Here is a 19,272-nt window from a genome sequence, read left to right on the forward strand (position 1 = left end):
AATATCAAACCTAAAAACTCCACCGGGAAGCGTTGTCGCAACTGTGGATGCTTGCTCACTCTATTCCAATATCCCACATCAAGATGGCATAGCGGCCACCGTTGCAACATTCGAAAACAAGGAGCCCTCGGTAGGCATCGATAAGGATACACTTTCTGCCCGTCTCGGCCTAGTATTGAGTCGCAATAACTTCGACTTTCACAAAAAGCATTACATTCAATTCAATAGAACAGCAATGGGAACCAAATTGGCCCCACATTATGCAAGCATTTTCATGGTGTCATTGGAAATGCAATTTCTGGAGGACTGCCCTATTAAGCCATTGTTTTACAGAAGGCTTCTGGACGATATATTTCTTGTGTGTAGCTCCGGAAAAACGAACCCCGTAAGTTTTATCGAGAATTTTAATGCAGTTCACTCTTCAATCAGTTTCAACCATGAGATATCTGACGAGGTCATTATTTCCTAGATGTTACCGTGTCTATGGAGAACAACCGCCTTTCCACAACACTATACAGGAAGCCAACAGACCGTCAGAGATACCTCCATTTTCATAGCAGCCACCCCCGGCCCTGTAAGACCAGCATTCCATACTCTCAGGCCAACCGAAACCAAAAAATGTGCTCCAACGGCTCTGACTCTGACAGGCATACGCAAGAACTCAAAACCACCCTTCTGGATCAGAACTACCCTGCAGATGTCGTTGACGATGCAATAGAAAGAGGCTGAAGCCGCGATCGCACTGCAGCTCTATCGGGGCCGAGCCTACACCAAACTCACAGCGCATCTCAGACCAACCTTGTACTGACCTACCCAGCAATGGCTCCTCGAGTGAACAAAATACTTAACAAACATTTCAACATGATAAAATAGAGTAATTTTTAGTCAACAATTTCTGAAAGACCACCCAGAGTTGTGTACCGACGAGAAAAAACTTTCGCGACCTAATAGTAATGGCTAAGACAGGCCCACCAGACAACGCACAGGGTTGCCTACCTTGTGGTAAACCACGCTGCAAGGTTTGCCCTCACATTGTGCCAACCGAAAAGGTAAAGTCAAGCTGTTCCGAATTTGTGCATATCAAAAATAAAATTTAATTGTGACTTGAGCAACGTGGTATACAGACTTCGGTGCAACACCTGCAGCATGGAATACATTGGTCAAACAGGAACAGCATTCCCATTGCGGTTTAATAATCACAGGGCAGACGTGGCTTCTGAACCAAATCTACCACTTTCACGGCACGTCCGACATCTCAACCAGAGCTTCGAACACATCAAGGTAGTGCAGGTCCAATCAGGCTTCCAAAATAACCTTGATCAGTACCCGAAGACGTCACTCCCACAACCATCAACTACGGACATTGATCAACCATTCACAATTCATGAACTGCAAAACGCCCTACAAAGCATCCGAAGAAATACAGCTCCTGGACCAGACCAAATTTCGTATAAAATGCTGCAGAACCTACCATACAACCACTTAGAAGCCCTCCTAGGTTACATAAACCAAGCCTGGGAAAGTGGCCAAATCCCTATGGCGTGGAAAACGGCACATGTAGTTGCTATTCCTAAACACGGTAAATCACCTGATGACATTAAGAATTTGCGCCCCATTTCCCTTACCTCCTGCATAGGCAAACTCATGGAAAAGATGGTTCAGGCCCGCATTGAATGGGCTCTAGAAGAAAACCAGGCTTTTAGTTATACGATGACCGGTTTTCGCCGACATGTCTCTGCCCAAGACACCATACTGCGCATTCATAGAGACATAGTGGAAGTGAAGAGCACTGCCCAAACTCGTACCATAGTCGGGATCGATATAAAGAAAGCTTTCGATACCGTCGCTCACGAGCCAATACTCGAAAAAGCAAAACGCAACAAATTAGGACCCAGAACTATCCAGTATCTTAGAGATTTCCTCACTAACCGGCTCGTCAAAATCAAAGTAGAAGACCACATCAGTAATGCCCGCAAACTTACAGCAGGAGTGCCCCAAGGAGCCATACTTTCTCCAACTCTGTTTAACCTGGCCATGAGCGATCTTCCACCCCTTCTGAATGATATCCCGGGACTAAAACATTCCATCTATGCCGATGATATTACCCTTTGGTGTCACACGGGCTCTCCTGGCACTCAAGAAGAGACGCTGCAGCGAGGCATAGACGTAGTAACTCAATACACGGCCTCTATTGGACTGGTGTGCTCTCCTGAGAAGACAGAATACACGGTAGTCATCAACTCCCGCAAGGCTCACGCAAACGATATCCGGGGACTCATCAGGCTACACCTAAACGGCAAAGAAATTCCGCGAAAACACTCCATACGGATCCTCGGCTTTCACATAGATCAGGACGGCACAGGTACAACCTGGCTGAAAACCATCACTACTCAAGCGAACCAGATCCTCCACATGATAAATAGGGTGTCCCGCAGCAAGTATGGTTTAAAGGAACATGAAGGTCGCAAGGTTGTGGAAGCTCTCCTTATCTCACGGATCATGTACGGCCTTCCTTACTACTATCTGACAAAAACTCAGCACACAAAACTCGAAATAATTCTCCGCAACGCAACCCGTATCATAACAGGCACCCCAAGATTCACCCAAAATGACCTATTATATGCCACAGGCGCGCTGAATACACTCAGTGAGAAGATTGACACGCACCACCTCGCCCAAACCCAAAGACTACAAACGTCGCCCCAAGGTCGTCTCATCCTCCTTGATCTGGGCCACAACATCTCGCAGCTCCAGCATATTCCACCAGAGCCGCCACCATGGTCATGTCCAGCCAACATAACCTTGAAGCCCATACCCAAAAATATGGGTCCAGACCAGGCAAGTCGCCGCGCTGACAGGGCAAACCACTACAACAGGAAGACATTTTCCCCAGGAACTACGGTCATTTACACCGACGCTGCGTACAACAAAGACACCAAAATCGGAACGACAGCTTTTCATAGCGACGTCCTCTCCGCAGTAGCCAAGTACGCCCCCGCACCGTCGTCGACATCTCTGGAGCTTCAGGCTATTGTAAACGCCATAGAAGCACACCAAGATCAAACAGAACTGGTAATCATCACGGACAGCAAATCAGCAATTCGCAATCTACGGGAGAATCACATGCACCCCCACATGCGCTACACACTCGCCAGCATCACACGTAACCACCCCGAGCTTCATACCACTGTGATATGGGTCCCTGGACACGCAGGTGTAAAGGGGAATGAGAAGGCCCATGCCTTAGCCCGAGCTGCTCTCTTTGATCCGGGCACCCCAATACCCTGGCCTCGCTTCTATGACCCAAAAGAGCACCGCCGAGAAATGCATCAGACTCGTAGAAAGTACTTACGGGACGTCAGAGATCAGAGAACCACCCTTCCCTACCCCCGAAAATTCGCCCGCCCTGACGCTGTTCACATTCGACGTGCACAAACGGGCACGCTACCAACACAACACATACAACACTACATAGACGGGCTTCCAGGCACACCAAAATCCTCACACTGCGACCAATACCCCAACAATGAACACACCCTCTGGACATGCCCAAACATACAAAGCACCCTGAGATCTTCCCTGCAACCAATTCCTGCCACAAAGCGCCCTACTTGCTGGGAGGCATGGGTCACACCCCCTAAGGAGCTTGAAGAGCTCTATTGGACCACGCTGGTGCACCACGTTAAAAACACGCCAGGACTATAGATAGCCAGGACTATAGTCCCTGCAACCTAACCAAGAAGCCGAGCAGTCCTTTGGACACAGGCTTCAAAATAAAGTTTATCTCTCTCTCTCTCTTGATCAGGACACCAATCCTTTTCCATCTACAAATTCCAATACCTCACACATGGAATCAACGAGACCCCAGGAAGCCTTTCGTGCCTAAAGGAACTAACTGAAATAACTTCGCATCTTAATTGATACCTCAGATTCCTGGCGAAATCAAGCAACCTTCTTACTTTCTTTTTTAGCAGTACTGAGTGTCGTCGTCGGCTAACAAATTCAGAACCTCACATTGAGTGAGCACAGTGTCTGGGGTGGACCATGCATGCGGAATATGTCTGAGAACATGTGTGCAGTTTTTCTCCTTTCTTTTTTCTTTCTTTCTTTTTCTTGTGTGGGTGGTTGTCATACTTATGTTCACCCCTTTTTTAGGCCTACTCTGAGGGTAATGGGGTGTTGGTGGCTGCCCGGTTGACCATCGGCTCTGGCAACGCGAAGCCAGGTTCGGCACGGTGGTTCCTCCCCCCCCCCCTCTCCCAGGGAGCGTACTGTGCCCTTCTCCTCCCGGGGCGCGGGACAGAGTGGAGGGGCCATGGGGGCTCTGCAGCGTTCTGTATGCGTCCGATGTCCGCCCGGTGCTCCCCATTTTGCCCCCCCCCCCCTCCCCTATTTCGTTTCCATGTTTGCTCTTTCTCTAGAGCTTACCGAGGCCCACTGTTCGAAATGTGGCTGTTGTCATCAGCTCTCACTGTCTCAAGGTAGCTCAAACATCTTTCCGCAAACGGTTTAACAATCATAAGTGACAGGTGAAGGGCCTCCCCGACCTTCCGCTGTCCAGGCATCTGCGACTACCGGGTCACTCTTTTGAAAACATACAGGCCGTGCTAATTCAACCCAGCTTCCGCACCACATAAGAGCGGGAACAAAGAATCATTATTTATACATAAATTTCGGACGTTTGCCGAAGGAATAAATAAGACCACAGGGAGATGAGTTCCATTCAAAACTGACGTAACCACACTGAGGTGTTTTTAGGGAGGGCGAAACAAATAATCGTGAGATAACAGTTTTTTAGAAGAGATCCTCCGCCCCTGAGGAGTGCCGTGGTGTGCAGGCATCCTAACGAGGGGGACGCGGGTGGGGGCGGTGCGGGATGGTCGGCGTGCCGCTATGGCGGCGGTGAGGTAATAAATCCTTCTCTGCCTGTGGTTCTTTACGAGACGTAAGTCAGTTTCTACGCAAAAATGTTCGCACCATTTCACTGAGACGGACCCGTACGAGCCTCCGCGCACTGCGGACTCACTGCCCCCTCTTTTTTCAAAGCTGTCGACGAATGTTTCGTTTTCCGATAAGCTTCCTTCAGCCACCTGCGGGCCATGTGGCACTTGCCTCTGTCTAACGACGGTCTCAAACCGACATTAACAAGTGCATTTCTTTCGTTCTTTTTTACCATTCATCACCAGTAGGCAAAGGTTGGCATGCTTCTCTGCCATCCAGAGGCTTGTCATTGAGGCTTACGAGCTTCGATTCTGCAGATGTTGTGTATCTTTTTCTCTCTCTACGCATCACGCTGTTTTTTTCCTGTAGACGCACATTGGCTGAACCTTATACGTCTTCTTTCTGTCTATCAATGCTGCAACTGTGCCTCCTTCCCATTTGCAACCTTCCTCTCTCCCTTCCTCTTTTTCCCACCTTCTGTACTATAGTGACATGTTTTAGTTACTCTCCCGCTCTTTTACTCTCCCCGAGAGTTCTCATTGGCGAGGGTGCGGAGAAAGGGAAGCCCTCGAATCCAAAGTGCGTATAAGCGTTTTTCTGTGTATTCTAAGAAACTCGACAAACGCTATCGTCTCCCTCACTATGGTGTACTTTGAACTGGCCCATTGAACAAGATACCCGATCAATATATAAAAAAAAGTTTACTTCATTAACCGTAGTAAAAAAGAAAAGAGCCTAACCACACCCCTATGCCTCCTTTGGCATTGTAGACTGCTGACCTATCTTTGTGTATATATATATATATATATATATATATATATATATATATATATATATATATATATATACGTATATATATATATATATATATATATATATATATATATATATATGTAGCGAATCAGAAAATGGGAAATCATGGACTCAGTTAAATAAGACCGAAAATAAGGGTTGCCAGTCAAGAAAACCTCGGAGAGAAAAGGGGATGTTGTGGAGGATCACAGAAACAGATCAACAATTTTTTTGAGTCAGAAAGAAAGTGGTGGAAAAATTCCCGCCTGGTGAGATCCGAACCCACGACCTCCAGAAAGGTCTGGTGCCATAAACACTACGCTACCAGGGTGGGGGGGCTGTTTCACCACCACTTTCTCGTTTATTTATGTTAAGGTATTTTGGAGGTCGTGGGGTCGGATCCCACAAGGCGGGCATTTTTTCTTCGCTTTCTTTCTTTCAAAATTCTTTATCTGTTTCAATGACCTGCCACGTCCTCCCCTTTGCTTTCCGAGGTTTTCTTCACTGCCAACCCTTATTTCTGTGTTATTTCTACGAGCCCCTCACTTCCTATTCTGATTCGCTACATGCATAGCCAGGACCTCTGTTCTGGCAGTGTTGGTGCCAAAGGTAGCTTAAGAGCGTTCAGCACTGGTCGACAACTCTCGACATGTCGTAGACCCTGGAGTCACGGCCCGTGGGGTTAAAAAGAAAGTCCCCTTCACCCTAAGTAGCCCGAGTGGCGCTGGCTACAACCCCCGAGTGCAGGAAACAAAAAGTACCTTAACATAAACACCCGAGCAAGTGGTGGGGAAACAGCCCCTCCGGTAGCGCAATGGTTTTCGCACCAGAACGTTATTGTGGAGGTCGTGGGTTCGGATCACAACCGGCGGGAATTTTTCCACCACTTCCTCTCCGACTCAAAAAATTATTCAACTGTTTTTATGATCCACAACAAGCACCCCTTTGCTCTCCGAGGTTTTCTTGAGGTGATCTTACCCATCTTCAGATCAGTGAACAGAGTGCTTCGCCATGCTGGCCCGGGCTATTGCCACCCGATGCCTTTGCCCACTCTCTCGGCGCCGATCTGGATGCAACCCGACGAGAACGTCTTTCTTCATTGCTTTCAATATTTGTTTCTTCCTTTGATTGCACGCAAACCTCGCTGGGCCGCACGTCTACCGTTACGTACTCAGTCGACACCGGATCGTATGAAAGCGCCCATATCGTGTGTCTCTGACAGAACGGCGAACCATTGAAGACCACGTCACGGATGTGCTTCAACGAGGTGTCATTCGTCCCTCGAAGAGCCCGTGGTCTTCACCGGTGGTTCTGGTTAAGAAGAAAGACGTCTGTATTCGGTTTTGTGTTCACTATCACCGCTTGAATACCATCACAAGAAAAGACGTGTACCCTCTTCCGCGTATCGACGATTCTGCGGACTGTCTGCAGGGAGCGCAATTTTTCTCATCACTCGACTTACACTCAAGGTACTCGCAAGTTCTCATGGCAGAGGCTGATCGTGCAATAACGGCATTTGCTATCCCAGGCGGCCTTTACGTATTTAACGTTATGCCATTCGGGCTTCGGCATGCCCCCACTACGTTCGAAAGAATGATGGAGTCTCCTCCGTGGCCTCAAGTTGCAGACGTGCCTCTGTTACCAGGACGACGTAGTCGTTTCCCCTCCCAATTTCGAGACACAGCTGATTCGCCCCGAACAAGTCCTGACTTGCCTTGCGAACGCTGGGCTACAGCTCAACCTCAAAAAATGCCACTTCGCCGCACGCATGCTTGCCATCCTGGGCCATGTCGTTTCCAAAGACGGCATCAGCCCCAACGCGACAAAGCTTCGAGCCATTGCGGAGTTCCCGAAGCCGACCACACTGAAGGCGCTTCGGAGCTTTATTGGGCTGTGCTCATATTTTCGATGCTTGGTTCGCAACTTTGCGACCATCATCTCGCCTCTTACCAAGCTGCTCGGTAACGACGGCGGCATTTCTGCTTGGTCAACCTCGTGCGACGAAACATTTGCGACACTGCGTTGTTTGTTAACATCCCCGCCTATATTACGGCATTTCGAAGCCTCGACCCCAACCGAAGTGCACACTAATGCGAGCGTGATTGTCCTTGGTGGCGTGCTCGCCAAGGGAAATCCGGCAGTGAGGGATATGTTGTTCCGTACGCGAGTCGGGCACTGACGAAAGCAGAAACAAATTACTTCGTCACTGAAAATGAATGTTTGGCCACAACACGGGCGCTGGGGAAGTTCCGCCCGTACTTGTATGGCCACCCATTTGACGCGGTGACCGATCACCACGCGCTTTGTTGGCTCGGCTCTCTGAAGGATCTTTCAGGTCCTCTTGGGCAGTGGGCTGTTCATCTGCAAGAATATGATATCCGCGTGGTTTACCGTTCCGGCAGCAAGCATTCTGATGCTGACGCACTCTCCCGCTCTCCAATGCCAGCTGACGTGTCCCACGTAGCCAGAGCGGACTGTAGATTGCCGTCACTCAGCCTCACCAACATGACTGCCGAGCAGCGGATAGCTTCCATAATCCGGCGTCCTCTCTCATTCTTCTGCTACCGGTGCACCCAGGGCACTGCAGCAACAAGTCTCTCACTACCAACAGCGTGAAGAGCTTCTTTATCATCGGTCTGATAACTAAGACGGCCGCAACTGGCTTTTAGTTATCCCACGTCATCTGCGTGTAGACATCTGCGCCGCCTTTTATGCCGAAACGAGTTGCCCTCATGCTGGCGTCCTGGAAACGTACGAGCGACTCCGCCTACGTTACTATTGGAGGGGCATGTATAACTACGTGCGGATGTACGTGCGCTCATGTCCGGAATGTCAACGCCGCAAATCACCGCCTACTCGCTCTACGGCCACATTGCAACCACTACCATGCTCTGCGAAACCCTTTTATCGCCTTGGCATCGATCTGTACGGGCCACTGCCTTTAACGGCCGCTGGTAACCGGTGGATAATTGTTGCGGTAGACCACCTCACGAGGTATGCCGAAACAGCTGGCTTGCCTGCATCCACGGCTCGTGACGTCGCCACTTTCCTTTTACGTCACTTTGTCCTTCGCCACGGAGCGCCTCGCGAACTTCTGAGTGGTCGACGCTGCGTTTTCCTATCGGACGTTGTGAATGCTCTACTCGCCGAATGCCACGTTGCCACCGCACGACCTCCTCGACCCACGCGCAAACCAGTGGGCTCACAGAGCGGTTCCATCGCACCCTGGGAGATATCCTTTCAATGTAGGTGTCGTCGGATCACTCCAATTGGGACCTCGTACTCCCGTTCATAACTTAGGCATATAACGCGGCTACGCAGACAAAGATAGGATTTTTTTCCGTTTTTCCTATTTTATGAACGCGAGCCGACCTGTACACTGGACGCCATCCTGCCTACAACCCGGACGTCAAACATTTTAAAGCAGTTTCGCGACTAGCGCAGCTCCCCAAAGGATGTCGCCAACACACTCGTTCCTTTACAACTGCAGATCAACAGCGCCAGACTCTCGCTGTGACGATTTAACCACCCGCTCGCCATTTGACCCCACCTCGCATGTCTCGCCTCGCGTACCCTGCCCAACACCGGGTCTACCCTCAAAACTTGTAGCCAAATATCGTGGCCCTTACAAAGTCATCGCCCGCACTTTGCCCATAAACTACCTTGTGGAAGCAGTCATCCCCTCCTCTGACCTTCGCCGCCGAGGGCGTGAAATAGTGCACGTTCAACGACTGAAGGCCTACTACGACCCTATGGTGTCATCCTCTTCGTATGTCGCCAGGTTGGCTGCTTTTTGCCGGATGTGATTGTAGGAAAGATTATGAGCAGCTCTTGTAACACCATCAGCTTATTGGGGTATGCGCCGTAACAAGTAAGAGGGCCTGCGACCGTGGTCAATCTATACACGATGGTATGTGCGCAGGCTGGTAGCAGCGGAAGAAAAAAAATGGCGGAAGGTTCTGGCGCGCGAGATCTGCCATCGTCTGCACCCTTGTACCTACGCTGCCTTGGTTCTGCTCCTGCCAATAAACGGCGTTCGGTCTACTACCGGAGGGTCAGCTACATCCCTTACAGTATATATATATATATATATATATATATATATATATATATATATATATATATATATATATATATATATATATATATATATATATATATATATATATATATATATATATAACACAGAAATAAGGGTTGGCAGTCGAGAAAACCTCGGAAAGCAAAGGGAGGATGTGGTAGATCACTGAAACAGATTAAGAATTTGGAAAGAAAGAAAGAAAGTGAAGAAAAAATGCCCGCCAGGTGGGATCCGAACCCACGACCTCCAGAATACCGGTCTGGTGCGATTCTGGAGGTCGTGGGTTCGGATCCCACCTGGCGGGCATTTTTTCTTCACTTTCTTTCTTTCTTTCCAAATTCTTAATCTGTTTCAATGATCTACCACATCCTCCCCTTTGCTTTCCGAGGTTTTCTCGACTGCCAACCCTTATTTCGGTGTTATTTTCAACGAGCCCCTCATTTCCTATTCTGATTCGCTAAAAAATGCCCACCCGGCGGGCATTTTTTCACCACTTTCTTTTCGACTCAAAAAATTCTTCATCTCTTTCTATGACCCACCACAACCTCCCCTTTGCTTTCCGAGGTTTTCTTGACTGCCAACCCTTATTTTCTGTCTTATTTCACGGAGCCCCTCATTTGCCATTTTCTGATTCGCTATATATATATATATATATATATATATATATATATATATATACATATATATATATTGCAGGAAAATATTTCTTGGACACCGGAAAGTCGTAGCAAAAAAAGAAAGACACACGTCGAAAAAAGAAAAGATTTAACGTTTCGGCCGAGGGACCGGCCTTCGTCAGAATAACCATATACATATATATATATATATATATATATTTATATTGCGCATATTTGCATTCCTTCCCACCTGCAATGTTCCATGTATGTGTCACTTCAAGTGACTTTTTTTGTACATTCTTTTTCTCTTTAGTGACATATATCCTGTTATTTGCTGTTCCGTTCTTTCAAGGTTCATGTTCCCTTACAGTTCTGTCACGACACTCACCCTTTGTTACCCCCCTTACACAATGCCCTGCAACAAGGGCCTGTAAGGTATTTTTTAATAAATAAATATATATATATATATATATTGTAATGAACCAACGTCCGATGCCTACGACGCCATGTTTATTCTCTACCTAGAGCGAGCGCCCGGCTTCTTCTTCCTTCACTTCCAGTCGGCCGCTGTCCTCCTTCGTCTGGTAGTAGATTGGCCGGTGACCTTGCCCTGAGGTTTTCCTTCGCAATGTTTTACGCCTCTACACTCGGCCACACTGCGAAGACGCCCCCCAGCAAATTGTTGGTGTGGGTCCTCGGCTCTCGCGGCTGTGTTCATATTGTCCTTTCGGGTTTGTGCCTGGGCTACATTGTCCTTTGTTGACGGGGAATCCATGATGACTTCCAGAGAAATGTCCTGTGCGCTGAACAGGCGCGTCATACGGTCCTTGCAGTAGGGGTCGGTCAGGTTGGTTTTGCCTCTATTGTAGATTTGGTCATTGTTTTGTTTGAAAAGCGACTCTGCATTAGCTTCAGCGTCCTTGCCGCCTGCAGGTTCGTCGTGGTCTGCTTCAAAAACTCTCGCTGAAATGTGCTCGTCTGCGACAGCTGCATCCTTGTGTGTTTCACGCCTTTCGCCACCCGTTTGAAGGCTTGGTGCAGCGTCGTTGCTGATTTCTGGTGGCATGTCTTTGCCTTCATCCTCCTCGGGCAGAACTGAAAGGTCAGCTTGTTCCTTAGCAGAGATCTCAGAAGCATGTGGGGATGAGTTGCTCGGGGTTTGGTTCTCGATTGTCGTTTTTCCAGCTGCTGAGTATAAGATGAGCTCCCTGGGATAGTTCGTGTCACGCGTCGAAGGTGGCTCACAGACGAGAAGGGCCGGCATCAGCAAAGAGGAAACCACAGGCAGGTCATCGGCTTTATGCGGAGACTCGGCACACGGGGCTCCTTCTTCAGTCCCAATTGTGGCCACCTTGCTGGTTGCCTCATCCTTCACTGCCATATCACGCAATTCAGGGCCATGGCCAGGAGTTTCCGCCAGGGTCTGCGTCGAGGCTTGCAGGTGAGGCTCCTGTGCCGGCAGCGTTGCACCCTGCTGCAGTCGCACAGCCACACGGACGAAGGCTTGTGGGCTCAAATCCGATGGCTGCACAGTCAAGACTGCAGCTAGAACAGGGTCGGCCAGGCCATCTATGACGTACCGCCTCGCAACAGGAGACGCCCAGGCGAAGTCGCAGCCTGCGAGAAGGCGGAGCTTGTCGTAGATGTAGACCGCGACGTTCTCGCTAGGGCCTTGCAGGCGGACACGCATTTCCATGAAGCGAGAGTCGTAGTTGGCTGACAATCCAGTGAACGCCGTGATTAATGCCCCACTCCAGCTTTCCCAAATGGGATGAGAGTGGCCTTCGTAAAGGTGCCACGCTCGGGCAGCGTCGGGCCGGCGTTCTTGTGCAACGAACAGTTTGGTCTGATCGGGCCAAGCGTGAAGGGTAGCAAGGGTGTCGATAAGCTTTATCCAAGAAACAGCATCGTCCTGGAACCCTCGGAAGACGGGGACGCCCGTGTGGGCGGGTGATGGAAACGGGCTGGGAATAACGTCGCGAAACTGGCGACACATTTCTGTGAGGGCCTGGACAGCCCAAGAAGGTTGGCTGGCGTTCGCATCAGCGGTCGTCATTGCGAGAGGTTGGTCACTCACCAAAGTCCGCAGAGGCCAAAGTCCGCAGAAATCAAGGCGCGAACGGCGGACGCAGCGGCGAGTCAAGAAGACGTCGGCCGCTGGAGAAGGTCGCGCCCAAGGCTGGCTCGCCTGGGGGCTGGGCTGTCGTTGCGTTCGGGCTCGTGCCGGGACCAGGATCCCACCGATGAACTCGGGCAGCAGGGCTGGAAGGCGTGACAGGCCTTGGCCTCTGCTGAGGGCCGTCCCTGCGGCTGGATCGCCGCTAGGGAGAGCAGGTCCGGAGGCTGGGTCGCCTCGGGGCTTGAAAACTTGTCGGCTGCGCCCCTTGTAATGAACCAACGTCCGATGCCTACGACGCCATGTTTATTCTCTACCCAGAGCGAGCGCCCGGCTTCTTCTTCCTTCGCTTCCAGTCGGCCGCTGTCCTCCTTTGTCTGGTACTAGATTGGCCGGTGACCTTGCCCTGAGGTTTTCCTTCGCAATGTTTTACGCCTCTACAATATATATATATATATATATATATATATATATATATATATACATTCTAAGGGATGTTGTTGACCCTAATATATATAGGAAATGACTCGCTCGTTGAAATGAGACAGAAATAGGAGTTGGAAGTCAAGACAACCGCGGAAAGCAAAGGGAAGGCTGTGGTGGGATCCGAACCCACGACCTCCAGAATACCGGTCTGGTGCGATATCTATATATATATATATATATATATACACGAAAGAAAATTGTTAGCAGTAGCAATGCCAATAAAAGCAAAGGGGAGCATGCCGTAGGTCATTTATTTCAGTTGAAACAGAAGCAGATTTTCTGGAAGACAGAAAGAAAGTTGGGAGCAAAAGCCGGCTGGGTGGGATCCAAAACCAGGACACCTAGAATACTCGTCTCGTGCGAAGACCACTATCCTCTAGTTTGTCGGGTATTTATTTAAGGTATTTATTTCCTGCGCTTGGTGGTGTTAGCCAGCGCCACTCGGACTACTCTGGGTGAAGGGGGCATTCTTTTTAACCCCCGGGGCCGTGACTCGAGCGTCTGCGACATGTCGAGAGTGTAAGACCACCGTTGAACCCTCTAAAGCTCCCTATGGCACCAAGACTGTGAGAAGAAGGACGTTCGCTATGCATGTAGCGGATCAGAATTGGAAATGAGGGACTCGTTCAATTAGGACATAAAAGGGTTGGTACTGAAGGATTCCAAACAAAGCAAAGCGGAGTATGCGGCAGGTCATTTATTTTGGCAGAAGTAGACGTAGATTTCCGAAAGACAAGAAGAAAGTGGGGAAAAAATTTCACTATCTCCCCGCAGGGGAACCCTGAGTAGTATGCGAAGCAGCTATGGAGTCGAGTCAAGTTCCCATTAATTTTCAGTTTGATCGCGGCGTTGCGGGAGGAGAATGAAGGGAGCAGATCGCACGTCATTTCTACCACGGAGCTACAGTGGCGCCCCCAGCGGAGTACGTCATCGCGCCTTGAACCCTAAGCTGCTTCACATTATCGCTCGCGGTGCTGCAGGTGTTGCCATTCGTGCGCAATCCTGAGAGTGGAGGAGCATCGAAGAAGAGAGGAGGAATACCGGAGAGGAGTGCAAGAGAGGAGAGGAGGAATTGCACGCATACTACTCAGTATTCCCCTACGGGAAGATGACGACGGTGGTTGAACGCGAAGCTTTCTCCTGATGGATTCTTTGGTTGGCCAATCCCTAGTGGCATCCTGCCACAGTCATCATCAGCGGTGCCTGGCCAGGCATGCACAGTGGTGTTGCGGACGGCAGACAACGACAACAGAAAGAGGGACACAGCCCCGAGCTTAAGAAGCCTTGTATCTAAAAATGCCCGCTTGGTGGGATCCGAACCTACGACTTTCAGAATACGTGTCTGCTGCGATGACCATTGTGCCATTGGTGAGCGGTTCTCCACTCCACTTTCTCGGGTATTTATGTTAAGGTATTTTTTTCCGGCGGTCGGGATGGGGGGGTTGTAGCCAGCGCCACACGGATTCTCGGGGTGAAGGGGACCTTCTTTTTAACCCCCGGTCCATTCCTCGAGCGTCTCGACATGCCGAAGTGGTCGACCAGCGTTCGACCACAAAGACCGCCAAAATAGAGACCCCCACCATGCCCTCACCAATAGCAAATCAGAATTGGATATTTGGGGCTCGTTGAATTAAGTGTTCATCATGCCAGACGCGTATTCTGGAGGTCGTGTGTTCGGATCCCACCAGGCAGGTATGTTTTTCTCCACTTTTTTTTCTTTCAAAACTGTGCATCTGTTTCAAGCATAATAAAATGAACTACCACATCCTCCCCTGTGTTTTCCTTGGCCTTCCTCATCGCCAACCGTTATTCCTTATTTCTTATATCAACGAGCCTTTCATTTCCTATTCTTAGTATACCTCTGTATATATATATATATATATATATATATATATATATATATACCCTCCTGAAACGTTCTGTATATACGGAATTATTGGAATGCGGAGTACATTCTTAGCACGACACGAAGCCGCCACAAAACAAAAAAGATTTTTGAGAAGCTCATGAAAATGAAACAGTGCATGCCTATTGAAAAATTAGGCACCTGTTTTAATTTTTTATGATGACTAGAACCACGAACTCATTGACCGTGTGAATTCCGTATTTACGGAGTATGCGGAAATGATACGGAGCGTGATTTTGATTATTATTGAAGATAAAAACACGGAAACTGTCCCAAACGATCATATTGTGCAAACTCATATAATTCACGTGCTTGTCGTAATAATATCAACATTCATTACGCTTGGGGGCGTAACACTTCGTATGAACTCTGTATTCCCATAATTCCGTATATAGGGAACTTTTCAGTAGGGTATATATATACATATATATATATATACATATATATACCATTGTACCGCTTCACGTACTTGGACATGTACATGACTGTTGGGCTATCACTGGGCTGGTGGAGGAAGAGGAACAATCCTCAGGCGTGTGCTTTTGGAGCTCGGTTCGTTCCTGTGAAGCTTCCCTGTCCTGTCCAGGAAATCAACCTCCCTCGTACTGTAACAATATATATATATATGATTGATTGTGGGGTTTAACGCGCCGACGCAACGCAGGCGATGAGGCGCGCCGTAGTGGAGGCCTCCGGATTAATTTTGACCACCTGGGGATCTTTAACGTGCGCCGAAATCTCGTACACACGGGCGTTTTTGCTTTTCGCCTCCATCAGAAAAGCGGCCGCCGCGGCCGATATATATATATATATATATATATATATATATATATATATATATATGTAAATGGAATGCTGGCACAAAGTACGACACCTCGGTACCAGCAACAGCCGAGGGTTTAATTCTACGTTTTGTTAAGCGCCTTTACCCAGGTTCATGGTCATTGACGACCACTTCGGCTGCCTGGACAAGGCGGAAGAATTGACCTAAGAATCATGAATGCCGCCCGGCCGTCCCGCCGGTCGACGGAATAGTGCATGTTTTGAGCCGCAGTGCGGAGATCATACGAACACTTTTAACCAGCTTTCCTATTTATTTGTAGGTTTGGCGTTACAAAAACATGTGTGCGACTGCGACCACTTCCTTTAAACTCTTCCCGTAATGTCAGTTAGCGTTGGAATTCGGTGCCCCCCAGTGATTTTGTGAGAGCCTTCATGTTACTGCTTTGGGCTTTGCTTTGTTGAGCGTAGCGGCGCCCTTCTGAAGCGGGAGGTAACTGTCACTCTTCCTACAAGCGACATACGATACAGGACAGCGTATTGAAAGGGTTTTGTTCTCTTCTCTCCCCTCTCCATGTTTGGGTTTCTTTTTGATTCTTTTTCTTTTTCTCTTTCTCTTTTTTTGTAACCCTTTACCTCACCTCACCGAGAGTGTGTGTTTCTTTTGCTTTTCACCCCAAATCCCCCAACTCTCTTTTTTTCGGCATCGTTGGATGACAAGCTTAGAAACACGTGCTTAGAAATATGAAATGTGTTCTTGATAAAAGTCGCCATCCGACCAAAATGTCGACAAATGAACAGTTTTCTAGAAGCTATACCCATTATTTACTATATATATATATATATTTATATATATACGCAGAAAGATAGGTCGGTAGCCTACAACATCAAAGGAGGCACAGCTGTGTTGTTACGCTCCTTTTTTTACTACAGCTAGTGAAGTTAACCTTTTTAAATATACATAAGCAAGGAAGAAAAAAGAAAGAAAGAAAGAAATACCGGCGCCCAGAGTGGGGACTGAACCTACACCTTTCGATTTGATCTGGAATGCCTTACAGTTCGGCTATGTGGGCGACTGTGCTCTGTTTCACTTTCTGGGGTATTTAAATTTACTACAACTGTATCTGACCCTTGAGGGTAATATCCAGCGCCACTCTGACTGCACGGGCAGAGGGAGACATTCTATTCAACCCCTGGGGCATGACTCAAAATTCTACAGCTTGTCATGACGGTTAACTGGCAGGAAGCCTGCTAATGGGACCTTGGTATCAAGGCTGCCAGTACCGAGTCTCTCGCTAGGCTTTCGCAGAATGTAGTTAGGAAATATGGGGCTCGTTGAGGAAATACAGAAAGATAGGTCGGCAGTCTTCAACGCCAGAGGAGGCACAGGGGTGTTGCTGGCTCTTTTTAACTGCGGTTACTGAAGTTACCATAATTTTTAAATAGGCGAAAGAAAGAAATTAAGAAAAGAAAACACGCGCCAGAGTGGGGACCGACCCCACACCTTTCGATTTGATCTCGAATGCATTACCAATTCGGTTATCTGGGCGGCTCTGTTCTCCTTTACATTCTGGGGTGTTTATAATTACCAGAACGCTATCTGACGCTCGGGCGTGGTAGCGAGCACCCCATAATAACAAAAATATATACGTAATTATTTACACATATATTGTATATATACATACATCGTATTTGCAAGCTTAATGATTCCCCTTTTCTTGAAAAAATTGATGCAAATTTAGGGGTGCGTTCATTACGTGGGGTAAATGTTTTGCGAAAACCTTTTGAGCACAGAAAACGCAAGCAATTTGCGGGTCAGAAGTTTACACGATAGGTCTCATGAACATAACACAAATAATACAAACCTAATAAAAACTCCGCACACCACCACCAGCCGCTTTGCAAATTGATACAAAATGCAGTGCTTTGATGAATTAGTGCGTTCGATGCGCGGGAAATCTAAAAAATCCGAATTTTGACGACAAACTTCACGGTTGCGATCATTATGCAAGTAAATACGATATATAAAATCACTGCGTTGCAGCTGCGTTATCTTTTTTTTCGATCATGTCCAACCAACACGCCAAGGTACTCCTTTTAGTATCACTACGGCAGTAGCACATTAAGCGCTTCTCGAGCCAAACGCTTACAGATAGAATTACTTACCTGCATACTTTCTTTATAACAGCAGGGAAGTTGATCGCCTCGTCAGGTTCGCTGGGGTAATACACGCCGTTCCCCACACACTCAAAGGCCTTAAAATAGCATTGGAGTTCCCCGAAGAAATCAGCGTCACCTGGAGATATGGTAGTAACGATTGATATTAAAATTGCTGTTAGTTGCTGAGGTCTATCAAAGCATTTCTGTTACGTACAATGCAAACTACACCAAGAAGGCAGCAAGAATAACAGCGTTTATCCCGCACCTGCAGCTCGCTAAGAATGCTATATGATTTACGAGGTGCTTGAAGGGCCGAGAGTTTTCAGTTAAGCAAATCAGAGCCACGCTGAGTAATTGAGGATTGTGAAGTGAAAGTAAATCAGGTTGCCTTCACGACCAAACTTGCTTCAAACCTCTTAAGTATAACTTGCTTAGACCAATTTACACATACATAACCTGGGCAAACGGCAAGAGAGATGGGGACCACCCAGTGGCGGAGGTAAAGTAAAGGGGTGAAAGCTGCTCAAGCGACACCAAGACCAAGAGAGCGGGCCCGCAAAGACTCGCCTAATTTCCCCTGGGAAGTATCGGAATGGGCTGGGTTGTGACAGAATGGGTAGGAGAAAAGAGAGGGGTTTCTGGGAGTTTGTAAGAGAAATGGGGGCAGCGACGTTTTGCTCTGGACCTCACAAATCTGACTTCTTTTTAAGTCCGATCTGCCACCTCAGAAGGGCGTCAGACTACACCAATAAAAAATCCTGCGTCCCCTGCAATAAGGTTGCCGCTCACCCACAGGTGCTCATTGCCGGAATCCTACCATCGGACACAAAAAACCTTACAGGGGTTGGCAACCTTGGCCCCTCCCCAAGCCGTCGGAACCACAGCACGGCCTCACAGTGGCCCATAACACTTTGCGTACTCCTCAATTGGAGAAGAAATTTTTTAGATGCAGAGCATCTCTTACTCGCACCCTATCACTCCTCGCATTAGGCGTCCGCACCCTTACTATGCATGCGCCATCTGTGCGCAAACTCTCCTCCGTTCTTCTCTCCAATAGCTGTGCGCAACACTCTCTCTCCTCTCATTATCATAATAACAGCTGCTCCGTGCAGGAATCCAGGCACCTCCGTGGAAACATCCGTGCAGGAATCCAGGCACACAGCAATCGCAGGGCCCTAGACATGGAGCTTTCTCGAGCACGAACGCGTGTACGTAGAAAAGACTCCGCACTGCACTATCAGAAAGGCGGAACTCAAGCGAAATTGTCCTATTGTTTATTAAAGAAGCAGCGTTGTGGGTCTTTTGACATCTTCAGAACACGGGAGTACAAGTCTTTACATGAAGTAATAAAAACTAAAGATTCAAGTCAATTTTGCAATATCTTGTCTGTAAC

At 48.2% G+C, this 19,272-nt stretch overlaps 1 long non-coding RNA gene across 1 annotated transcript in view; it reads right to left on the reverse strand.

The window, feature by feature from the left end:
• Positions 1 to 19,272, reverse strand: part of LOC144169008 (uncharacterized) — a 50,203-nt gene that overhangs the window by 17,013 nt on the left and 13,918 nt on the right. The window contains exon 2 of the long non-coding RNA XR_013322333.1: positions 17,886 to 18,015. This is a non-coding gene — a long non-coding RNA (uncharacterized LOC144169008). The remainder of the gene's footprint in view (positions 1 to 17,885; positions 18,016 to 19,272) is intronic.

This window comes from Haemaphysalis longicornis, unplaced genomic scaffold (assembly GCF_048455015.1).
Source record: "Haemaphysalis longicornis isolate Haplotype H1 unplaced genomic scaffold, Haemaphysalis longicornis Haplotype H1 scaffold_2, whole genome shotgun sequence".
NCBI classification, from domain to species: domain Eukaryota; kingdom Metazoa; phylum Arthropoda; class Arachnida; order Ixodida; family Ixodidae; genus Haemaphysalis; species Haemaphysalis longicornis.